We start from the raw sequence: 22,733 nt of genomic DNA, 5'->3' as shown, positions 1-22,733 counted from the left end.
CTGAGTTCCTGATATGATGTTCACACTGTCCTACTTGTGGACTCAACAGAGAAGCAAGATGCTTGGATACACGATATGTCGGAGCGCCTATGTTACTCACTATAGGACGGAAAGGAACCCCTTCCTTATGAACCTTTGGAAGGCCATATAACCTAGGGGGAACGGCACTATAGGTGTTAAGCCTCTTGATTGTGTCCTGCGAAAAACCACTTTTCTTCAGGAGGCTGTTGGTCTTTCTCTCAACACTTTTCGTGGGGTCAGCATCGATTCTGCGATACGCTGAATCAGATAGTAAACGTTGCATCTTTTGTACATAATCAGGTTTATTTAAAACAACGGTTGCATTGCCCTTGTCAGCAGGTAAAGTAGGACAGTGTGAACATCATATCAGGAACTCAGCTGATTTTTTACGTCGTTTGGAGGGACTGAGGCTGAATGACTCTGATATTTTAGTGAGTTTCGATGTGGTCTCTCTCTTCACTCGTGTTCCTCTGTCTGATTCGTTGCGGTTAATTGAAGCCAGGTTTGGTACTGATTTAACTAATCTCTTTAGGCATGTGTTGACATCCACTTACTTTTTATTTAATGACCAGTATTACGAGCAGACAGATGGAGTTGCGATGGGTAGTCCGTTGTCTCCTGTGATCGCAAATTTATTTATGGAAGACTTCGAGGAACGTGCATTGGAGTCGGCGCCTTTAAAACCCGCCTGTTTCTTTAGATACGTTGACGATACCTTCGTTGTTTGGCCTCACGGCAGGGAGAATTTGAATGTCTTTCTAGAACATCTGAACTCGATCCACCCGAACATTCGTTTTACGATGGAGGTGGAGGAGGATGGTTGCCTTCCCTTTCTCGACGTGTTGGTTAGGAGGAAGGATGATGGATCATTGGGACATGCAGTCTACAGGAAACGTACTCACACCGATCTGTACTTACAAGCTAATAGTTGTCACCATTCGGCTCAGCGTGAAGGGGTACTTCGTACCTTGGTACACAGGGCACATGTCGTTTCTGACGCTGAGACTTTGCCAGCTGAGCTGTCCCATCTTGAAGTTACATTTCGTCAAAATGGTTATAGTGATAGACAGATTGAACGTGCGTTGCGCTATCGACCAACTGTACATCGGGTGATTGATGATAAATCTGGGTCAACACCTAAGTCTACTGCCTTTTTGCCTTACGTAGGAAACACGTCCAATAAGATCGGTCGTATTTTACGGAAATACGATGTGAAATGTGTTTTCCGACCTCCATCTAAAATCAGAGCACTTTTGAGTTCCGTTAAGGATGATCTTGGATTGCGTAAGGCAGGTGTGTATCGTATTCCCTGTAGCTGCGGTATGGCGTATATTGGTCAAACTATCAGGACCGTGGAGGACAGATGTACTGAGCATAAACGGCACACACGATTACAGCAGCCAAATAGATCTGCTATTGCCGAACATTGCTTGGATACTGGTCACCCCATGTTATATAATAACACCGAGATATTGGCATGCACGTCCAGCTATTGGGACAGTGTCATTAAGGAGGCAGTTGAGATTAAACTAGCGAGCAACCTCGTTAACAGGGATGGAGGTTTCTGTTTAAACTCTGTTTGGAATCCGGTTCTCTCCCTTGTCAAAAAACAGAGGAACAGAGTCAATGCTGCCTCACCTGTGAATTCATAGTCTCACTATCGATAGCTCTGACTTTGGTCATCTTTGGTGGCACTAGTGTCCAGTGTGTGTGTTATCTTTCCTGCTTCTGTCGCAGAACCGAGGTATTAAATTTGCATGCACGCCGCCTGTCCGTTGCAGTTTGCCTTGAAAATGGCGGGGTGTTCTCCCGCCGAAATATCGGCGGTCGCTGAAAGTGTTACCTGGCTGAATTCCCGGAAGTTATTTGAAAGTTGTATACGCCAGGAGAAACTCAGGTCTCACATTGTTTACCTCTACGGGGAGGAAATGTATCGGTGTTTACGTAAGTTGGATAAACTTCGTAGCTGTCGAGTTAGACTGCAATGTGCTTTGTCGTTTTTATTGAGGTGTCGTGATGAAAATCATGTCCCAACATTTGCTAAGGTTGTGCACCATATTAATTCACCTGCCGCCAATCGTATCAAGCAACGTGCTGGCTTGGCTCTTGTTCGCGAAAGGATTCGTTTTACTCGTCGACGTTTGGATTCTGTTTCCAAAGAATTGTATCGTCTTCATTTAATGGTTGCATCTGAAGTGTCTGATTTCACTTGGGATTGGTTGGACGGTGCCTCATGGACCCAAGCTGACTGGGAGTACAACTCCGTTACTGCCCGGCATTTGGCAAAGTTTGAACGTTTTCATCGCGCGGAGTCGGATGTTATATCTCGACGTTCTGTGATAAATCTCACAGAGAAATCTTTTGACGACGCAACCTTATCCGTGCTAGGGAAGGGTTTAAATTTTGCACCCACTCCGAAGAATTTGCCGGTAGTTGATTTTATTAGTTCAATTGAACGGGCAGTTTGCAAACTACCTCCTGACGCTGCAGAGGAAGTTAGGAGGGAGGCATGCCGTGTTTTGACTAGGGCTCGTCCACCCAAGAGTAATGTAACAGCAGCAGAGAGGGCTGCTTTACGCTCTCTCAAAGTCGATCCCAGTATTGTTATTTTACCTGCTGACAAGGGCAATGCAACCGTTGTTTTAAATAAACCTGATTATGTACAAAAGATGCAACGTTTACTATCTGATTCAGCGTATCGCAGAATCGATGCTGACCCCACGAAAAGTGTTGAGAGAAAGACCAACAGCCTCCTGAAGAAAAGTGGTTTTTCGCAGGACACAATCAAGAGGCTTAACACCTATAGTGCCGTTCCCCCTAGGTTATATGGCCTTCCAAAGGTTCATAAGGAAGGGGTTCCTTTCCGTCCTATAGTGAGTAACATAGGCGCTCCGACATATCGTGTATCCAAGCATCTTGCTTCTCTGTTGAGTCCACAAGTAGGACAGTGTGAACATCATATCAGGAACTCAGCTGATTTTTTACGTCGTTTGGAGGGACTGAGGCTGAATGACTCTGATATTTTAGTGAGTTTCGATGTGGTCTCTCTCTTCACTTGTGTTCCTCTGTCTGATTCGTTGCGGTTAATTGAAGCCAGGTTTGGTACTGATTTAACTAATCTCTTTAGGCATGTGTTGACATCCACTTACTTTTTATTTAATGACCAGTATTACGAGCAGACAGATGGAGTTGCGATGGGTAGTCCGTTGTCTCCTGTGATCGCAAATTTATTTATGGAAGACTTCGAGGAACGTGCATTGGAGTCGGCGCCTTTAAAACCCGCCTGTTTCTTTAGATACGTTGACGATACCTTCGTTGTTTGGCCTCACGGCAGGGAGAATTTGAATGTCTTTCTAGAACATCTGAACTCGATCCACCCGAACATTCGTTTTACGATGGAGGTGGAGGAGGATGGTTGCCTTCCCTTTCTCGACGTGTTGGTTAGGAGGAAGGATGATGGATCATTGGGACATGCAGTCTACAGGAAACGTACTCACACCGATCTGTACTTACAAGCTAATAGTTGTCACCATTCGGCTCAGCGTGAAGGGGTACTTCGTACCTTGGTACACAGGGCACATGTCGTTTCTGACGCTGAGACTTTGCCAGCTGAGCTGTCCCATCTTGAAGTTACATTTCGTCAAAATGGTTATAGTGATAGACAGATTGAACGTGCGTTGCGCTATCGACCAACTGTACATCGGGTGATTGATGATAAATCTGGGTCAACACCTAAGTCTACTGCCTTTTTGCCTTACGTAGGAAACACGTCCAATAAGATCGGTCGTATTTTACGGAAATACGATGTGAAATGTGTTTTCCGACCTCCATCTAAAGTCAGAGCACTTTTGAGTTCCGTTAAGGATGATCTTGGATTGCGTAAGGCAGGTGTGTATCGTATTCCCTGTAGCTGCGGTATGGCGTATATTGGTCAAACTATCAGGACCGTGGAGGACAGATGTACTGAGCATAAACGGCACACACGATTACAGCAGCCAAATAGATCTGCTATTGCCGAACATTGCTTGGATACTGGTCACCCCATGTTATATAATAACACCGAGATATTGGCATGCACGTCCAACTATTGGGACAGTGTCATTAAGGAGGCAGTTGAGATTAAACTAGCGAGCAACCTCGTTAACAGGGATGGAGGTTTCTGTTTAAACTCTGTTTGGAATCCGGCTCTCTCCCTTGTCAAAAAACAGAGGAACAGAGTCAATGCTGCCTCACCTGTGAATTCATAGTCTCACTATCGATAGCTCTGACTTTGGTCATCTTTGGTGGCACTAGTGTCCAGTGTGTGTGTTATCTTTCCTGCTTCTGTCGCAGAACCGAGGTATTAAATTTGCATGCACGCCGCCTGTCCGTTGCAGTTTGCCTTGAAAATGGCGGGGTGTTCTCCCGCCGAAATATCGGCGGTCGCTGAAAGTGTTACCTGGCTGAATTCCCGGAAGTTATTTGAAAGTTGTATACGCCAGGAGAAACTCAGGTCTCACATTGTTTACCTCTACGGGGAGGAAATGTATCGGTGTTTACGTAAGTTGGATAAACTTCGTAGCTGTCGAGTTAGACTGCAATGTGCTTTGTCGTTTTTATTGAGGTGTCGTGATGAAAATCATGTCCCAACATTTGCTAAGGTTGTGCACCATATTAATTCACCTGCCGCCAATCGTATCAAGCAACGTGCTGGCTTGGCTCTTGTTCGCGAAAGGATTCGTTTTACTCGTCGACGTTTGGATTCTGTTTCCAAAGAATTGTATCGTCTTCATTTAATGGTTGCATCTGAAGTGTCTGATTTCACTTGGGATTGGTTGGACGGTGCCTCATGGACCCAAGCTGACTGGGAGTACAACTCCGTTACTGCCCGGCATTTGGCAAAGTTTGAACGTTTTCATCGCGCGGAGTCGGATGTTATATCTCGACGTTCTGTGATAAATCTCACAGAGAAATCTTTTGACGACGCAACCTTATCCGTGCTAGGGAAGGGTTTAAATTTTGCACCCACTCCGAAGAATTTGCCGGTAGTTGATTTTATTAGTTCAATTGAACGGGCAGTTTGCAAACTACCTCCTGACGCTGCAGAGGAAGTTAGGAGGGAGGCATGCCGTGTTTTGACTAGGGCTCGTCCACCCAAGAGTAATGTAACAGCAGCAGAGAGGGCTGCTTTACGCTCTCTCAAAGTCGATCCCAGTATTGTTATTTTACCTGCTGACAAGGGCAATGCAACCGTTGTTTTAAATAAACCTGATTATGTACAAAAGATGCAACGTTTACTATCTGATTCAGCGTATCGCAGAATCGATGCTGACCCCACGAAAAGTGTTGAGAGAAAGACCAACAGCCTCCTGAAGAAAAGTGGTTTTTCGCAGGACACAATCAAGAGGCTTAACACCTATAGTGCCGTTCCCCCTAGGTTATATGGCCTTCCAAAGGTTCATAAGGAAGGGGTTCCTTTCCGTCCTATAGTGAGTAACATAGGCGCTCCGACATATCGTGTATCCAAGCATCTTGCTTCTCTGTTGAGTCCACAAGTAGGACAGTGTGAACATCATATCAGGAACTCAGCTGATTTTTTACGTCGTTTGGAGGGACTGAGGCTGAATGACTCTGATATTTTAGTGAGTTTCGATGTGGTCTCTCTCTTCACTCGTGTTCCTCTGTCTGATTCGTTGCGGTTAATTGAAGCCAGGTTTGGTACTGATTTAACTAATCTCTTTAGGCATGTGTTGACATCCACTTACTTTTTATTTAATGACCAGTATTACGAGCAGACAGATGGAGTTGCGATGGGTAGTCCGTTGTCTCCTGTGATCGCAAATTTATTTATGGAAGACTTCGAGGAACGTGCATTGGAGTCGGCGCCTTTAAAACCCGCCTGTTTCTTTAGATACGTTGACGATACCTTCGTTGTTTGGCCTCACGGCAGGGAGAATTTGAATGTCTTTCTAGAACATCTGAACTCGATCCACCCGAACATTCGTTTTACGATGGAGGTGGAGGAGGATGGTTGCCTTCCCTTTCTCGACGTGTTGGTTAGGAGGAAGGATGATGGATCATTGGGACATGCAGTCTACAGGAAACGTACTCACACCGATCTGTACTTACAAGCTAATAGTTGTCACCATTCGGCTCAGCGTGAAGGGGTACTTCGTACCTTGGTACACAGGGCACATGTCGTTTCTGACGCTGAGACTTTGCCAGCTGAGCTGTCCCATCTTGAAGTTACATTTCGTCAAAATGGTTATAGTGATAGACAGATTGAACGTGCGTTGCGCTATCGACCAACTGTACATCGGGTGATTGATGATAAATCTGGGTCAACACCTAAGTCTACTGCCTTTTTGCCTTACGTAGGAAACACGTCCAATAAGATCGGTCGTATTTTACGGAAATACGATGTGAAATGTGTTTTCCGACCTCCATCTAAAATCAGAGCACTTTTGAGTTCCGTTAAGGATGATCTTGGATTGCGTAAGGCAGGTGTGTATCGCATTCCCTGTAGCTGCGGTATGGCGTATATTGGTCAAACTATCAGGACCGTGGAGGACAGATGTACTGAGCATAAACGGCACACACGATTACAGCAGCCAAATAGATCTGCTATTGCCGAACATTGCTTGGATACTGGTCACCCCATGTTATATAATAACACCGAGATATTGGCATGCACGTCCAGCTATTGGGACAGTGTCATTAAGGAGGCAGTTGAGATTAAACTAGCGAGCAACCTCGTTAACAGGGATGGAGGTTTCTGTTTAAACTCTGTTTGGAATCCGGCTCTCTCCCTTGTCAAAAAACAGAGGAACAGAGTCAATGCTGCCTCACCTGTGAATTCATAGTCTCACTATCGATAGCTCTGACTTTGGTCATCTTTGGTGGCACTAGTGTCCAGTGTGTGTGTTATCTTTCCTGCTTCTGTCGCAGAACCGAGGTATTAAATTTGCATGCACGCCGCCTGTCCGTTGCAGTTTGCCTTGAAAATGGCGGGGTGTTCTCCCGCCGAAATATCGGCGGTCGCTGAAAGTGTTACCTGGCTGAATTCCCGGAAGTTATTTGAAAGTTGTATACGCCAGGAGAAACTCAGGTCTCACATTGTTTACCTCTACGGGGAGGAAATGTATCGGTGTTTACGTAAGTTGGATAAACTTCGTAGCTGTCGAGTTAGACTGCAATGTGCTTTGTCGTTTTTATTGAGGTGTCGTGATGAAAATCATGTCCCAACATTTGCTAAGGTTGTGCACCATATTAATTCACCTGCCGCCAATCGTATCAAGCAACGTGCTGGCTTGGCTCTTGTTCGCGAAAGGATTCGTTTTACTCGTCGACGTTTGGATTCTGTTTCCAAAGAATTGTATCGTCTTCATTTAATGGTTGCATCTGAAGTGTCTGATTTCACTTGGGATTGGTTGGACGGTGCCTCATGGACCCAAGCTGACTGGGAGTACAACTCCGTTACTGCCCGGCATTTGGCAAAGTTTGAACGTTTTCATCGCGCGGAGTCGGATGTTATATCTCGACGTTCTGTGATAAATCTCACAGAGAAATCTTTTGACGACGCAACCTTATCCGTGCTAGGGAAGGGTTTAAATTTTGCACCCACTCCGAAGAATTTGCCGGTAGTTGATTTTATTAGTTCAATTGAACGGGCAGTTTGCAAACTACCTCCTGACGCTGCAGAGGAAGTTAGGAGGGAGGCATGCCGTGTTTTGACTAGGGCTCGTCCACCCAAGAGTAATGTAACAGCAGCAGAGAGGGCTGCTTTACGCTCTCTCAAAGTCGATCCCAGTATTGTTATTTTACCTGCTGACAAGGGCAATGCAACCGTTGTTTTAAATAAACCTGATTATGTACAAAAGATGCAACGTTTACTATCTGATTCAGCGTATCGCAGAATCGATGCTGACCCCACGAAAAGTGTTGAGAGAAAGACCAACAGCCTCCTGAAGAAAAGTGGTTTTTCGCAGGACACAATCAAGAGGCTTAACACCTATAGTGCCGTTCCCCCTAGGTTATATGGCCTTCCAAAGGTTCATAAGGAAGGGGTTCCTTTCCGTCCTATAGTGAGTAACATAGGCGCTCCGACATATCGTGTATCCAAGCATCTTGCTTCTCTGTTGAGTCCACAAGTAGGACAGTGTGAACATCATATCAGGAACTCAGCTGATTTTTTACGTCGTTTGGAGGGACTGAGGCTGAATGACTCTGATATTTTAGTGAGTTTCGATGTGGTCTCTCTCTTCACTCGTGTTCCTCTGTCTGATTCGTTGCGGTTAATTGAAGCCAGGTTTGGTACTGATTTAACTAATCTCTTTAGGCATGTGTTGACATCCACTTACTTTTTATTTAATGACCAGTATTACGAGCAGACAGATGGAGTTGCGATGGGTAGTCCGTTGTCTCCTGTGATCGCAAATTTATTTATGGAAGACTTCGAGGAACGTGCATTGGAGTCGGCGCCTTTAAAACCCGCCTGTTTCTTTAGATACGTTGACGATACCTTCGTTGTTTGGCCTCACGGCAGGGAGAATTTGAATGTCTTTCTAGAACATCTGAACTCGATCCACCCGAACATTCGTTTTACGATGGAGGTGGAGGAGGATGGTTGCCTTCCCTTTCTCGACGTGTTGGTTAGGAGGAAGGATGATGGATCATTGGGACATGCAGTCTACAGGAAACGTACTCACACCGATCTGTACTTACAAGCTAATAGTTGTCACCATTCGGCTCAGCGTGAAGGGGTACTTCGTACCTTGGTACACAGGGCACATGTCGTTTCTGACGCTGAGACTTTGCCAGCTGAGCTGTCCCATCTTGAAGTTACATTTCGTCAAAATGGTTATAGTGATAGACAGATTGAACGTGCGTTGCGCTATCGACCAACTGTACATCGGGTGATTGATGATAAATCTGGGTCAACACCTAAGTCTACTGCCTTTTTGCCTTACGTAGGAAACACGTCCAATAAGATCGGTCGTATTTTACGGAAATACGATGTGAAATGTGTTTTCCGACCTCCATCTAAAATCAGAGCACTTTTGAGTTCCGTTAAGGATGATCTTGGATTGCGTAAGGCAGGTGTGTATCGTATTCCCTGTAGCTGCGGTATGGCGTATATTGGTCAAACTATCAGGACCGTGGAGGACAGATGTACTGAGCATAAACGGCACACACGATTACAGCAGCCAAATAGATCTGCTATTGCCGAACATTGCTTGGATACTGGTCACCCCATGTTATATAATAACACCGAGATATTGGCATGCACGTCCAGCTATTGGGACAGTGTCATTAAGGAGGCAGTTGAGATTAAACTAGCGAGCAACCTCGTTAACAGGGATGGAGGTTTCTGTTTAAACTCTGTTTGGAATCCGGCTCTCTCCCTTGTCAAAAAACAGAGGAACAGAGTCAATGCTGCCTCACCTGTGAATTCATAGTCTCACTATCGATAGCTCTGACTTTGGTCATCTTTGGTGGCACTAGTGTCCAGTGTGTGTGTTATCTTTCCTGCTTCTGTCGCAGAACCGAGGTATTAAATTTGCATGCACGCCGCCTGTCCGTTGCAGTTTGCCTTGAAAATGGCGGGGTGTTCTCCCGCCGAAATATCGGCGGTCGCTGAAAGTGTTACCTGGCTGAATTCCCGGAAGTTATTTGAAAGTTGTATACGCCAGGAGAAACTCAGGTCTCACATTGTTTACCTCTACGGGGAGGAAATGTATCGGTGTTTACGTAAGTTGGATAAACTTCGTAGCTGTCGAGTTAGACTGCAATGTGCTTTGTCGTTTTTATTGAGGTGTCGTGATGAAAATCATGTCCCAACATTTGCTAAGGTTGTGCACCATATTAATTCACCTGCCGCCAATCGTATCAAGCAACGTGCTGGCTTGGCTCTTGTTCGCGAAAGGATTCGTTTTACTCGTCGACGTTTGGATTCTGTTTCCAAAGAATTGTATCGTCTTCATTTAATGGTTGCATCTGAAGTGTCTGATTTCACTTGGGATTGGTTGGACGGTGCCTCATGGACCCAAGCTGACTGGGAGTACAACTCCGTTACTGCCCGGCATTTGGCAAAGTTTGAACGTTTTCATCGCGCGGAGTCGGATGTTATATCTCGACGTTCTGTGATAAATCTCACAGAGAAATCTTTTGACGACGCAACCTTATCCGTGCTAGGGAAGGGTTTAAATTTTGCACCCACTCCGAAGAATTTGCCGGTAGTTGATTTTATTAGTTCAATTGAACGGGCAGTTTGCAAACTACCTCCTGACGCTGCAGAGGAAGTTAGGAGGGAGGCATGCCGTGTTTTGACTAGGGCTCGTCCACCCAAGAGTAATGTAACAGCAGCAGAGAGGGCTGCTTTACGCTCTCTCAAAGTCGATCCCAGTATTGTTATTTTACCTGCTGACAAGGGCAATGCAACCGTTGTTTTAAATAAACCTGATTATGTACAAAAGATGCAACGTTTACTATCTGATTCAGCGTATCGCAGAATCGATGCTGACCCCACGAAAAGTGTTGAGAGAAAGACCAACAGCCTCCTGAAGAAAAGTGGTTTTTCGCAGGACACAATCAAGAGGCTTAACACCTATAGTGCCGTTCCCCCTAGGTTATATGGCCTTCCAAAGGTTCATAAGGAAGGGGTTCCTTTCCGTCCTATAGTGAGTAACATAGGCGCTCCGACATATCGTGTATCCAAGCATCTTGCTTCTCTGTTGAGTCCACAAGTAGGACAGTGTGAACATCATATCAGGAACTCAGCTGATTTTTTACGTCGTTTGGAGGGACTGAGGCTGAATGACTCTGATATTTTAGTGAGTTTCGATGTGGTCTCTCTCTTCACTCGTGTTCCTCTGTCTGATTCGTTGCGGTTAATTGAAGCCAGGTTTGGTACTGATTTAACTAATCTCTTTAGGCATGTGTTGACATCCACTTACTTTTTATTTAATGACCAGTATTACGAGCAGACAGATGGAGTTGCGATGGGTAGTCCGTTGTCTCCTGTGATCGCAAATTTATTTATGGAAGACTTCGAGGAACGTGCATTGGAGTCGGCGCCTTTAAAACCCGCCTGTTTCTTTAGATACGTTGACGATACCTTCGTTGTTTGGCCTCACGGCAGGGAGAATTTGAATGTCTTTCTAGAACATCTGAACTCGATCCACCCGAACATTCGTTTTACGATGGAGGTGGAGGAGGATGGTTGCCTTCCCTTTCTCGACGTGTTGGTTAGGAGGAAGGATGATGGATCATTGGGACATGCAGTCTACAGGAAACGTACTCACACCGATCTGTACTTACAAGCTAATAGTTGTCACCATTCGGCTCAGCGTGAAGGGGTACTTCGTACCTTGGTACACAGGGCACATGTCGTTTCTGACGCTGAGACTTTGCCAGCTGAGCTGTCCCATCTTGAAGTTACATTTCGTCAAAATGGTTATAGTGATAGACAGATTGAACGTGCGTTGCGCTATCGACCAACTGTACATCGGGTGATTGATGATAAATCTGGGTCAACACCTAAGTCTACTGCCTTTTTGCCTTACGTAGGAAACACGTCCAATAAGATCGGTCGTATTTTACGGAAATACGATGTGAAATGTGTTTTCCGACCTCCATCTAAAATCAGAGCACTTTTGAGTTCCGTTAAGGATGATCTTGGATTGCGTAAGGCAGGTGTGTATCGTATTCCCTGTAGCTGCGGTATGGCGTATATTGGTCAAACTATCAGGACCGTGGAGGACAGATGTACTGAGCATAAACGGCACACACGATTACAGCAGCCAAATAGATCTGCTATTGCCGAACATTGCTTGGATACTGGTCACCCCATGTTATATAATAACACCGAGATATTGGCATGCACGTCCAGCTATTGGGACAGTGTCATTAAGGAGGCAGTTGAGATTAAACTAGCGAGCAACCTCGTTAACAGGGATGGAGGTTTCTGTTTAAACTCTGTTTGGAATCCGGCTCTCTCCCTTGTCAAAAAACAGAGGAACAGAGTCAATGCTGCCTCACCTGTGAATTCATAGTCTCACTATCGATAGCTCTGACTTTGGTCATCTTTGGTGGCACTAGTGTCCAGTGTGTGTGTTATCTTTCCTGCTTCTGTCGCAGAACCGAGGTATTAAATTTGCATGCACGCCGCCTGTCCGTTGCAGTTTGCCTTGAAAATGGCGGGGTGTTCTCCCGCCGAAATATCGGCGGTCGCTGAAAGTGTTACCTGGCTGAATTCCCGGAAGTTATTTGAAAGTTGTATACGCCAGGAGAAACTCAGGTCTCACAAACCCAGACACTGTGCATCAGCTGACTGGAAGCGAGTAATGCGGCCTCTTCTCAATCGATGCTAGGCTTCGAGTGAACAGATTACCCAGTGAGGCATTTAACCTGCAGTGGGTGAAGGGCGTAGTTCAGGTCGACGGGTGATTTTCGTACCAGGACGTGGGCCTACTTATTGGCATTTGATCTCGAACCAGAATATTTATTTAAACATTCTTATTGACGAAATGTTGCCGTTTGTTCTACATATTCATGATGTAAAAAATGGTTCAAATGGTTGTGAGCACCATGGGACTTAACATCTGTGGTCATCAGTCCCCTAGAACTTAGAACTACTTAAACCTAACTAACCTAAGGACATCACACACATCCATGCTCGAGGCAGGATTCGAACCTGCGACCGTAGCAGTCGCGCGGTTCCGGACTGCGCGCCTAGATTCATGATGTAGTTGCTGTGGATACTCTCATTTTCCAAGATGACGACGACGTATTCACAGAACTGCACGCATACATTCCTAGTTCGACGAACGCTCGGGCACCCTACTGCACCCCGAGTGGCCTACAGAATCATCCGTTCTTAATTCCATAGAAAGAAACCTGTGACTATTAGGAACAGCGGCTGAAACGTAGCAGTCATCATTGTAGAACAGGCGTACAAGTTCTCCGTCTGCTTCCCGGTACACCAGCATGGGGTCAACCAAGCACTCACTGTCACTCATCTTAAGGCAGCTGGAGGCCGCGCCCCGTTACCGCTTTCTCAGAGCTTGAGCCGCCCTAAGCTGCCTATTGTCGCTTCCCTTCGCCGCTCCCCCCGCCAGCCCCAGTGGTCAACTCGATTACTTCACTGGGATAAACTAGCTGCCAGTAAATCGACGCGTTTCCACAAAGTTTTCATGTCGTGTGAATTACTTTAAAACCATCACCCGACATTAATTATTCCAATACGTCCATACTATACCGTCTTCAAGATGCATTGTGCCTTGCCAGTCATTTTTGTTCAGCCCTTCTGTTCGCTCCACGTGAGTTAGATGATCTTTAATGACTTCATGTAAGGGGCATAGTTCTTGCCACCTTACAAAGTCAACAGGAAAATAACGAAGAGAGAGTCAAACGCCACACAATTTCACAGCGTACTCTATCGCAAAGTCAAATATCCAGGGCCTTATCTTTTTTTATTTATTTCTTCTACCAAACCTATTTTAACAGTAATCATAGATATAAAATCCCTTTGTAGCAACGACACCTTGTATTTATTTGGTTGCTCGGTGTTTCGAAACTTAGGATCGCCTTACACCACCGACACCGTTTCGTAAATCACTGCCGTCAGCGAACCACAACCCGTACGTAAATAAGAAGCTGTGTAATTCTTGCGGTCCGGTCGGAACTGCACGCAAGCTTCGAAACTGGGTGACCAACGCTGTAAACAAAACAGGGCTGTCGCGAAGCTGGTGCAGAGCGCCGTATTTGTGCTGCCGCGAGGGAGACCACAGGCGGACGACGTGGGGGTCCGGAACCGCAGGAGGTGCTCGGTGATCGCTCACGTCGCCCGCCGCCCGCCGGCCTTGTCACTGAAACGCGATACAGGCGACCGCTCTCCTTCCTCCGCTCGGTCTCCTTGAAATCAGAACACGATCACTTCTGCGCGGGTTCCAAGTAAATGTATCAACAGATGGCTGAAAGCTGAAAGGACCTTACACCGAACAGGGCGGAACAGTTCTGAATGCTTAAAAGATTCAATTGAAAGAAATCAGCTCTCGCTCTCTATTTTTAACGAATAAACGGAGTTTCAACACTGCTATGAGTGTCTTCCTCAGAATTTAAATCAAAGAATGGTCTATAACATGGTCACAGAATTATGGCTAAAACCGTATGACACAGAGTAAAATTACAGAATCATCGTGAAAGACTGGCAGTACTTATATGTCATTTATAAAACAATACATTTGCCAGAAGGGCATTTGTAACAATGATATTTAAGATAAAAAATTGTGATGGCGAGCCACTAAGGGCTGGTCGTTACTTTCGCGGTTACAGGATGCAAATGGACTGACTTCCATTGACTTGAGCAAGCAGTAAAGGAAACAAAAGAAAAATTCGGAGTAGGTATTAAAATCCATGGAGAAGAAATAAAAACTTTGAGGTTCGCCGATGACATTGTAATTCTGTCAGAGACAGCAGAGGACCTGGAAGAGCAGTTGAGCGGAATGAACAGTGTCTTGAAAGGAGGATATAAGATGAACATCAACAAAAGCAAAACGAGGATCATGGAATGCAGTCGAATTAAGTCGGTTGATGCTGAGGGAATTAGATTAGGAAATGAGACACTTAAAGTAGTAAAGGAGTTTTGCTATTTGGGGAGCAAAATAACTGATGATGGTCGAAGTAGAGAGGATATAAAAGGTAGACTGGCAAGGAAAGCGTTTCTGAAGAAGAGAAATTTGTTAACATCGAGTATAGATTTAAGTGTCAGGAAGTAGTTTCTGAAAGTATTTGTATGGAGTGTAGCCATGTATGGAAGTGAAACATGGACGATAAATAGTTTGGACAAGAAGAGAATAGAAGCTTTCGAAATGTGGTGCTACAGAAGAATGCTGAAGATTAGATAGGTAGATCACATAACTAATGAGGAGGTATTGAAAAGAACTGGGGAGAAGAGGAGTTTGTGGCAGAACTTGACAAGAAGAAGGGAGCGGTTGGTAGGGCATATTCTGAGGCATCAAGGGATCACCAATATAGTATTGGAGGGCAGCGTGGAGGGTAAAAATCGTAGAGGGAGATCAAGAGATCAATACACTAAGCAGATTCAGAAGGATGTAGGTTGCAGTAGGTACTGGGAGATGAAGAAACTTGCACAGGATAGGGTAGCATGGAGAGCTGCATCAAACCAGTCTCAGGACTGAAGACCACAACAACAACAACAAATGACATATAAGTACTGCCAGTCTTTCACGATGATTCTGTACTTTGTGTCATACGGTTTTAGTCATAATTCTGTGAGCATGTTATAGACCATTCTTTGATTTAAATTCTGAGGAAGACACTCCTAGCAGTGTTGAAACCCCATTAATTCGTTAAAAATAGTGACCGAGGGCTGTTTTCGTTCAATTGGAACTATTCTCGGTCTCTGAACGTGCAGCCATGTACAAAATTATGCTTAAAAGATTGTGTAAGAAGCAGGTTCATTTACGAAAAATGTTTTTTTTAGAAGACCAAACAACAACAAAAGTGACCCACAACTAATTACCACTTAATGAAATCGTCATCTGACGATGAAGCACAGGATACATGCCGAAATGTTGTTTCAAAACGACGCTGTTTCTCAGTGGCTAGCCCGAAATTTCATCACTCAGTTGTGGCAGAAATTCTATCGTTAGCATGAGCACTCTTTGTTATTAAGATAACTATTAATTATTCATTACTATTTAATAGGATTAAATAAAAAGGATAATTGTGAAATATTAGCAAATTTGCGATTGATATCGCCTCAAAAAGGCCAGTTTCGAAGGTTAAATAAGAATTTCCAGCAGTACCAGCAGTTCTTGAGGGAGACTTCCCACCAACAGAGCCAGAAACCCACGAAGCCATTAAAACACTAACAAACAACGAAGTAGGTGGTGAAGCTGAAAGGGGTTTTGCCACATTTCATATCTCTTTTTCTTTGTGTGTGTGTGTGTGTGTGTGTGTGTGTGTGTGTGTGTGTGTGTGTTTTGCTAATGTCTTAAGAATGTTTCTTTGGCTCTCTACTCGAGCATTTGTCGGTACTTGAGAAAAGAATGTGATGTGACACCACTGTTTTATTTCTTTGGAGATCTTCAACTTCTTCATTTACGTTGCTAAGCCTTGAATAATTTCTGTACGGTGGAAATGTGTGGGCGAGCGTTTTCAAACCTACTGGTCAACGCCAGGCAATTTTTCTTCCCTGAGAGTCTAGCAATACCAACCTCCCTGCGTCCATCTAATAGAATTCCAGTAACATAGCTTGCTGCTAACTCAGAGCTTTCCTCGCTTTTCTAGGCTACTTTGTTGTCTAGGCCCACGTGACAGAGTCCTCCCCATACACGTGAAAAAAGAGGTCCTCTCTTTAACGGTCGTTTGGGGGCTGCTTTTTAAGACATTCTGGCTGGCGCCATAGAGTTGTCAGTATGTCTGTTTTTCGGGACTTGATCTGTTCAGATTGATATTTGTAGTCTAGATTGCGGATCAAGACTAAAGAATCAACATGTTTCCAGTTAGTTTAGTAATCAATAAAGTTTTTGTTGAAAATGACAGTTTTTTTTTTACGACGAAATTCGTCTAGAATGCGTGAAACAGTGATTGTGCTTTGTCCTCAGTACGAGTCACACCAAGTGCCAGCAACACAGTCGCTTTGGTTTAACTCATTTTTCCCCCATGGCTAATAAACTAATGCATGCGACTTCGTGCATTGCTAATTACTTGCACGTTTAGTTTAAACGAGTGAATCTGATCAGGTGTAACGGGTCTTGTAGTTCGTGAGAGATAGACTCATGTGCTGGTTCCTAATAGTCTAAATTTTACTGAACATTCAATCATTTAATCGGCATCAGCAATCTTTCTGCATACATTTAACCTGCGTTTTCAATACGGCAGGACCTTTACGTCGGACTTGGTCTTTTTGTAATACTGATTTGCTGATTTGTGGGTACTATTAGACAGAGCACAACTCAATCTGCTGAGTAAAACGAACCCCTTTATCGGTGGTAATAGCTCCATGTAATGAATTATATCCGAATTATTGTAATTATTACGCGATGGCTCTGATCCTGTTATTTGTCCCTAATCACCTTCTCTAATTGCAAAGTCCTAAAGTTACTCGGTTGAAAAAACCCCTGTACCTGTGGTAATATTTCAGCACGTCGAGTTTTATCGAATTAATTGGATGTTTGTCGGGTGCAACGTATTTAGGTTTCAGCCATGTGTGATACCTTGCAACCATTCATTGGTTCCTTCCTTATGTGACTAGTTGATGTCGTTCAGAATTATTCGCGAGTCAACGGTTACCATTTGCCATACCGTGATTCATACACAAGAGGGCTTTGCTGTTGATCAGTTTAATTACGTGTCTGAACCTTTTCGTGGTTTTATTAGGACCATGTGAAATCTACACTTGTTCGCGATGTATTCATTGGTCGTATGTTGTAGTCGAATCCGACTGTAATAAATAGTCACCTTCAAACTAGTTCCCTCTCACTTTCCGCATTCTTTTGCAGTCGAAGAAGATAACACGTCGTTAAGACTGCAACCTAAGTCGTATTTCAAAATCAGATTTTTGTAAAACATCAGATACATGACAAACAACAGCACAGTAACATTTATTGACGATATGCTTGCACAGTAGAAGCCCAATAGACGCCTTATTATCATACCTCTAGATGGATATGTATGCTGTTTCTGTTTCTAGAAAATATTTTAGCTTTTACCTGTTACAAAATATTTTATAATTATATACGAGTTACCAAGTTTATATTAAAATTGCATATTTATATTTGCAACTGACGATAACATGAATACAAAAGCGACCTCTAGCAAAATGTTCCCAAGTAACTTTCGCACGTGTCAGTTCAGCGGCGCTCTTGTATCAGTGACGTTTTTGTAACTCGTAATATGGGACGGATGTACTTGACGAGACATATTGTAAATGTTCGTTTTAACTTTGACTTACGTCAACTATCCGGTTAATTAAGATGTGGAGAGCATTTACAGTTTTAATTGGGCTCTTGTATTAACCTTTGCCGAGGTATGGTTGATAATGATTCACTGTATGTATTATATTTATGACATTGTACGCTATTTGTCATAATTTGATACGCCTTATACTTTATGTACACTACTCACAGATCAGAAGACGGTAACTCTGTTTTACCGAAACACATGCGCTCTTGGCTGAGAAGTTCTTTTCCTTTAAGTTGAATTTTTACAGATCACTCCTTGTTAGTATGAGCAAGTTAACTTACTTACTTATGTATCACCAAAGCTCGCAGTTTATTATTTTGGCAAAAGTAGCCGAACCTAAATGTTTTAGTACATCCTCTGTACGGTTCTTGCATTTTAAGTTTTCATCAAGATGCACACCTAAGAAATTAAAATTTTCTACCCTGTTTGTTATTTCTTGCTTGTGTTCTAATTTGATAGTAGATGGCATATTTTTCATAGTACAAAACTGAATGAGCTGTGTGTTTTCAATATTTAAAGCTAGCCCATTTGTGTAAAACCAGTCAGTAACTTTCAAAAAACATCATTTACTATTTTCTGTTTTGATACTTCTTTTCTCATCTGCATTCTGATTAAAATGAAATAACAGATCATTAAGATAAAAAAGAACAGCAGTGGCCCAATGATCGAAGGACATTCAGATGATGTGGGGTCCCTCATTGCTTTTCTGCAAAACCTAGGGTATCTATCTGCATTCTGTTTCTTAAATAAGAACTAAACCATGTATGTACTGAACAACGTGTTTCAGCAAAAGCTTAACTTCTTTAATAGAATGTTATGTCTGACACAGTCAGACGCTTTCGATAAGTCACAGAAGATCTCAACTTGTGTTATTTTATTATTTAAAGGCATTATCATGTTTTCAATAAACGTGTGCGCACAGTTTTAACACAGTGCCATTTAGATATCGGTCCTTCCACCTAAATGTTTAGAAGCATATTTTTAAAGCTGGAAATATGTAGTATGCGCCAGAACCGGCTGGCATTGCTAGGTGGAACACATTAAATTTATTCTGTTCTCTTGACAGCGCAGGCCCATTCTGCAGATGTTCCATTCCAGAATGTTTGTACTTCCGGAATATTGCGGCGGCGCTTGGCTGTTTTGGAAGATTGCGCTCGCCTCGTCGTCACCGCGACTCTGGCTTCCTACTCCTACATCTCCCGTCACCCCTCCCCCTTACCCTCCCCAACAGCCAGCGCCACTTTCCAAGAATAACACTGCAATACGCTCAAGTGCTCAGATGCAGCAGCTATCTAGGCAGCAGACATCCCGCGCTGAGAAAGAACTGCTCTTTTCTGAGACACATATCCTTGTACGCCTAGGAAGTTATGTTGGCTTCTATGCAGGACAGTCTTCGTGCCCATGACAAACAGTAGACTTCTGTTTCCTGAAACTCACGTTCATAGCATGCAGCTCACGCGATTACATTCAGAGTAAAGAACGTTGGAAACATATATAATTCTGAAACGATCTTTCTCTTCTGGAGTTTCCGCAGCGTCTGGCGAAGTCCCATTCGCGGATGAGGCCAGAATCCATGCACTCTTTAATTGATCGGCTCACGGACTGTGCATTCATACGTCAAGTGTAGAGCATGCCAGGTTTATGACGTAATAGCGTGGAAAAAGCTTATTGGGGAGACTTTCTATATGGGAAGGGTGTTTGAACGTAGACCAGTGAGATGGAAAAAAGCCACGTACGGCAGATGACGCTCTCGCTCTCTGGGAAGGGTGTTTGAACGTAGACCAGTGAGATGGAAAAAAGCCACGTACGGCAGATGACGCTCTCTCGCTCTCGCTCTCGCTCTCGCTCTCTCGCTCTCGCTCTCTCGCTCTCGCTCTCGCTCTCTCTTCAGTACAGAGTCGCGAGACGCCACATTGGCTTTCAATTGAAGCCCACATGTAGATATTCCATTTCTAAGTACTGAGGAAACTGCGGATCTGTCTACTACCAGCCATTTTTTTATAAGAATTACTGTAACTGTGTAGTAGGCCGTTTCAAAGCAACGGAGTGTTTAATACCCTTCAAAAACGCATTGTTCTGTTTACAATATGTTATAATTAAATGTCGTTACCTAATACGAGTGCCGGCCGGTGTGGCCGAGCGGTTCTAGGCGCTTCAGTCTGGAACCGAGCGACCGCTACGGTCGCAGTTTCGAAACCTGCCTCGGGCGTGGATGCGTGTGATGTCCTTAGGGTAGTTAGGTTGAAGTAGTTCTAAGTTCTAGGGGACTGATGATCTCAGATGTTAAGTCCCATAGTGCTCAGAGCCATTTTTGAACCTAATACGAGTAGATTCTGATACTTCCTTATTAGTTTAATAGAAGAGTGTTCGATTTTATGCAGATACAAGCGCGCTCTTTGTGAGGAGATGGTTTGTTCGATTCCTTTATCTACAAGACAGCTTGTAAAAAGATATTTTGCATTTTCTTTTTTCAAGTTTTGTAATTCTGATGTTGTAAAGATTCTGCCACTGGAAAGTAACAGGGATCAAGGAAGAATGGCGTTAGGGTTTTACTGAAAAGTGAGAAAGATGTAATGATTTTTATCGTATGAGGAGAACTATTGTAAATTTGCATCGCATTATTTGCAATGAAACTTACTGACTGGACATGGTACTGGACATGGACTTTTTGCCTCGTAACATCTTCAAGGACACTGCTTTTATTTACGTATTCTAAAGACGGAACAACATGACCAGTGAATGGGCATGGTAGGAAATGTGCGTAGAGCTGACGTAGGAATTTTACGCCCTTCCATTTCGTACACAACGTGAATTTTGCGCCAGTTACGGATGATAACTGCCACTAGAACGCGTTGAGGCACAATTACCGTATGCATAAGTCGCATCGGTTCTGATCGTCCAGCAGCACGTTGAGATCGGCACGCTCAACATTGACGCCGAAAGCGCGGTCTATGTGCTTACAGCGCCGAGCGGTGTGCGAGGCAAACAACGCGACGTGATGCTCCGTAGACTTGCGCGGAAACGCTTGTTCGCAGGCTAACATTGCTTCTATGCACTGCTACACGTATGCTAAATAAGGATCGCCAGCTTCGCTCTGATCCACGAGACAGGTTAAAATAGTCACTTTGAATCAGCGCACAGTAGCGGTCTAACTACTTTCTGAAGACTGTCGGGTCCGACCAATGGATTAGAAAAGGAAAACTTTACCAGCTACACAGCCTCCAACCGGTTTATAGTATCATCACTGCACACAAAAGCAGAATAACGATCTAAAGTTAAAAGGGATGAAAACACACGCAAAAACATCGCAAGTTTCCTCCATGACAAAAGGAATTTACTGTCTCCTGTAAGACCTCGACATTTCCAACTCGTTGCTGTTAAACACTATCTACAAAAAGAAAAAAGTGCATGCAGAATAAAGTGGCAGGTAAATGCGCATTCGGTTGGGCACGCATGGGGAGAGCGGTAGTGGTGGGGGGTTTGCGAGCGGACCGTCAGCGCTTCATTTATTTTCGCCTAACCATTCGTAACTTTCAGAGATACGTCACGACAGCGAATTTTGAGTAAAACCTCGTTTCTCTTATCACCATGTTAAAAATTACTTCTTTGACCAAAACATAGTGGAGTTTATACTACGTCAACTCACTAAGATGTTGTGCAGACGCAACTGCAACAGAATACTGAAACAATAGTCGTGTGACTAGGGCCTCCCGTCGGGTAGACCGTTCGCCGAGTGCAAGTCTTTCGATTTGACGCCACTTCGGAGACTTGCGCGTCGATGGGGATGAAATGATGATGATTAGGACAACAAAATACCCAGTCCCTGAGCGGAGAAATTCTCCGACCCAGTCGGGAATCGAAAGCGGGCTCTTAGGATTGACGTTCTGTCGCGCTGACCACTCAGCTACCGGGGGCGGACGAAACAGTAGTATATTAACTTTATTAAGTGAGGAACTGAGTAAAAGTAAGGTCAACAACTTAAGAAGAAGCACATGCTGAGTACAAAAATAAACGTGTAATTAAGGCGTTCACTTCCATTGTTCCAAAACCCACAGCAATTTTCGTTTCACCGGCAATCAGGGGCCCTTGAAAACTACGCAATTTCATAGAAAAAGTCTGTAGTTATTGAATAACATGGTAGATAGTGAAGTTTCGGATATTAACAACAAGGTAAAATACTTTCCTATTTGTGTGCTCTCATTTTCCAAAATCTCGTTTTGATATCTCAAACCATTTGTGAGAATTGAGCAACGTCATGGATATTTCATTCTGGTTTTATCGCTGGCGCTAGCGACCGCAAATGACTGTGCTACGTAAAATCAACTGTCTTGAGACTGGTTACAGAGACCTTTACCCAGATCTAAATAAAAGTTAAATACGTTAGCTAAATTTCATGTGCAGCAACATATTATGTAAGACGCACCAAACGCAGAATCATAGCAAATTTTTTTCGAATTTCACACAGTGTCTTACTTAAATGCAAATATAACGAAAACTACGACCATTAACAAAATCATGGGCTCTTCATCATGTTGCTGACACATAATGCTATAAATAACACAAAAATCAATTTTTTTACAGAACAGTTTCTGTAAAATGTCAGTGTATGTAAGATATAGCTGCAATGAATATAAACATATTTCATAACTGTAATCATCAGAATAAACCTTTTGCTGCTCTTTGCATGCTTCACAAGTTACAAATTGAGAGATGGTGTGGTGATTTCGATTCTGCTTGTTATT

The sequence above is a fragment of the Schistocerca nitens genome, chromosome 1 (assembly GCF_023898315.1).
Source record: "Schistocerca nitens isolate TAMUIC-IGC-003100 chromosome 1, iqSchNite1.1, whole genome shotgun sequence".
NCBI lineage: Eukaryota > Metazoa > Arthropoda > Insecta > Orthoptera > Acrididae > Schistocerca > Schistocerca nitens.
This window is presented reverse-complemented; position numbering follows the sequence as displayed.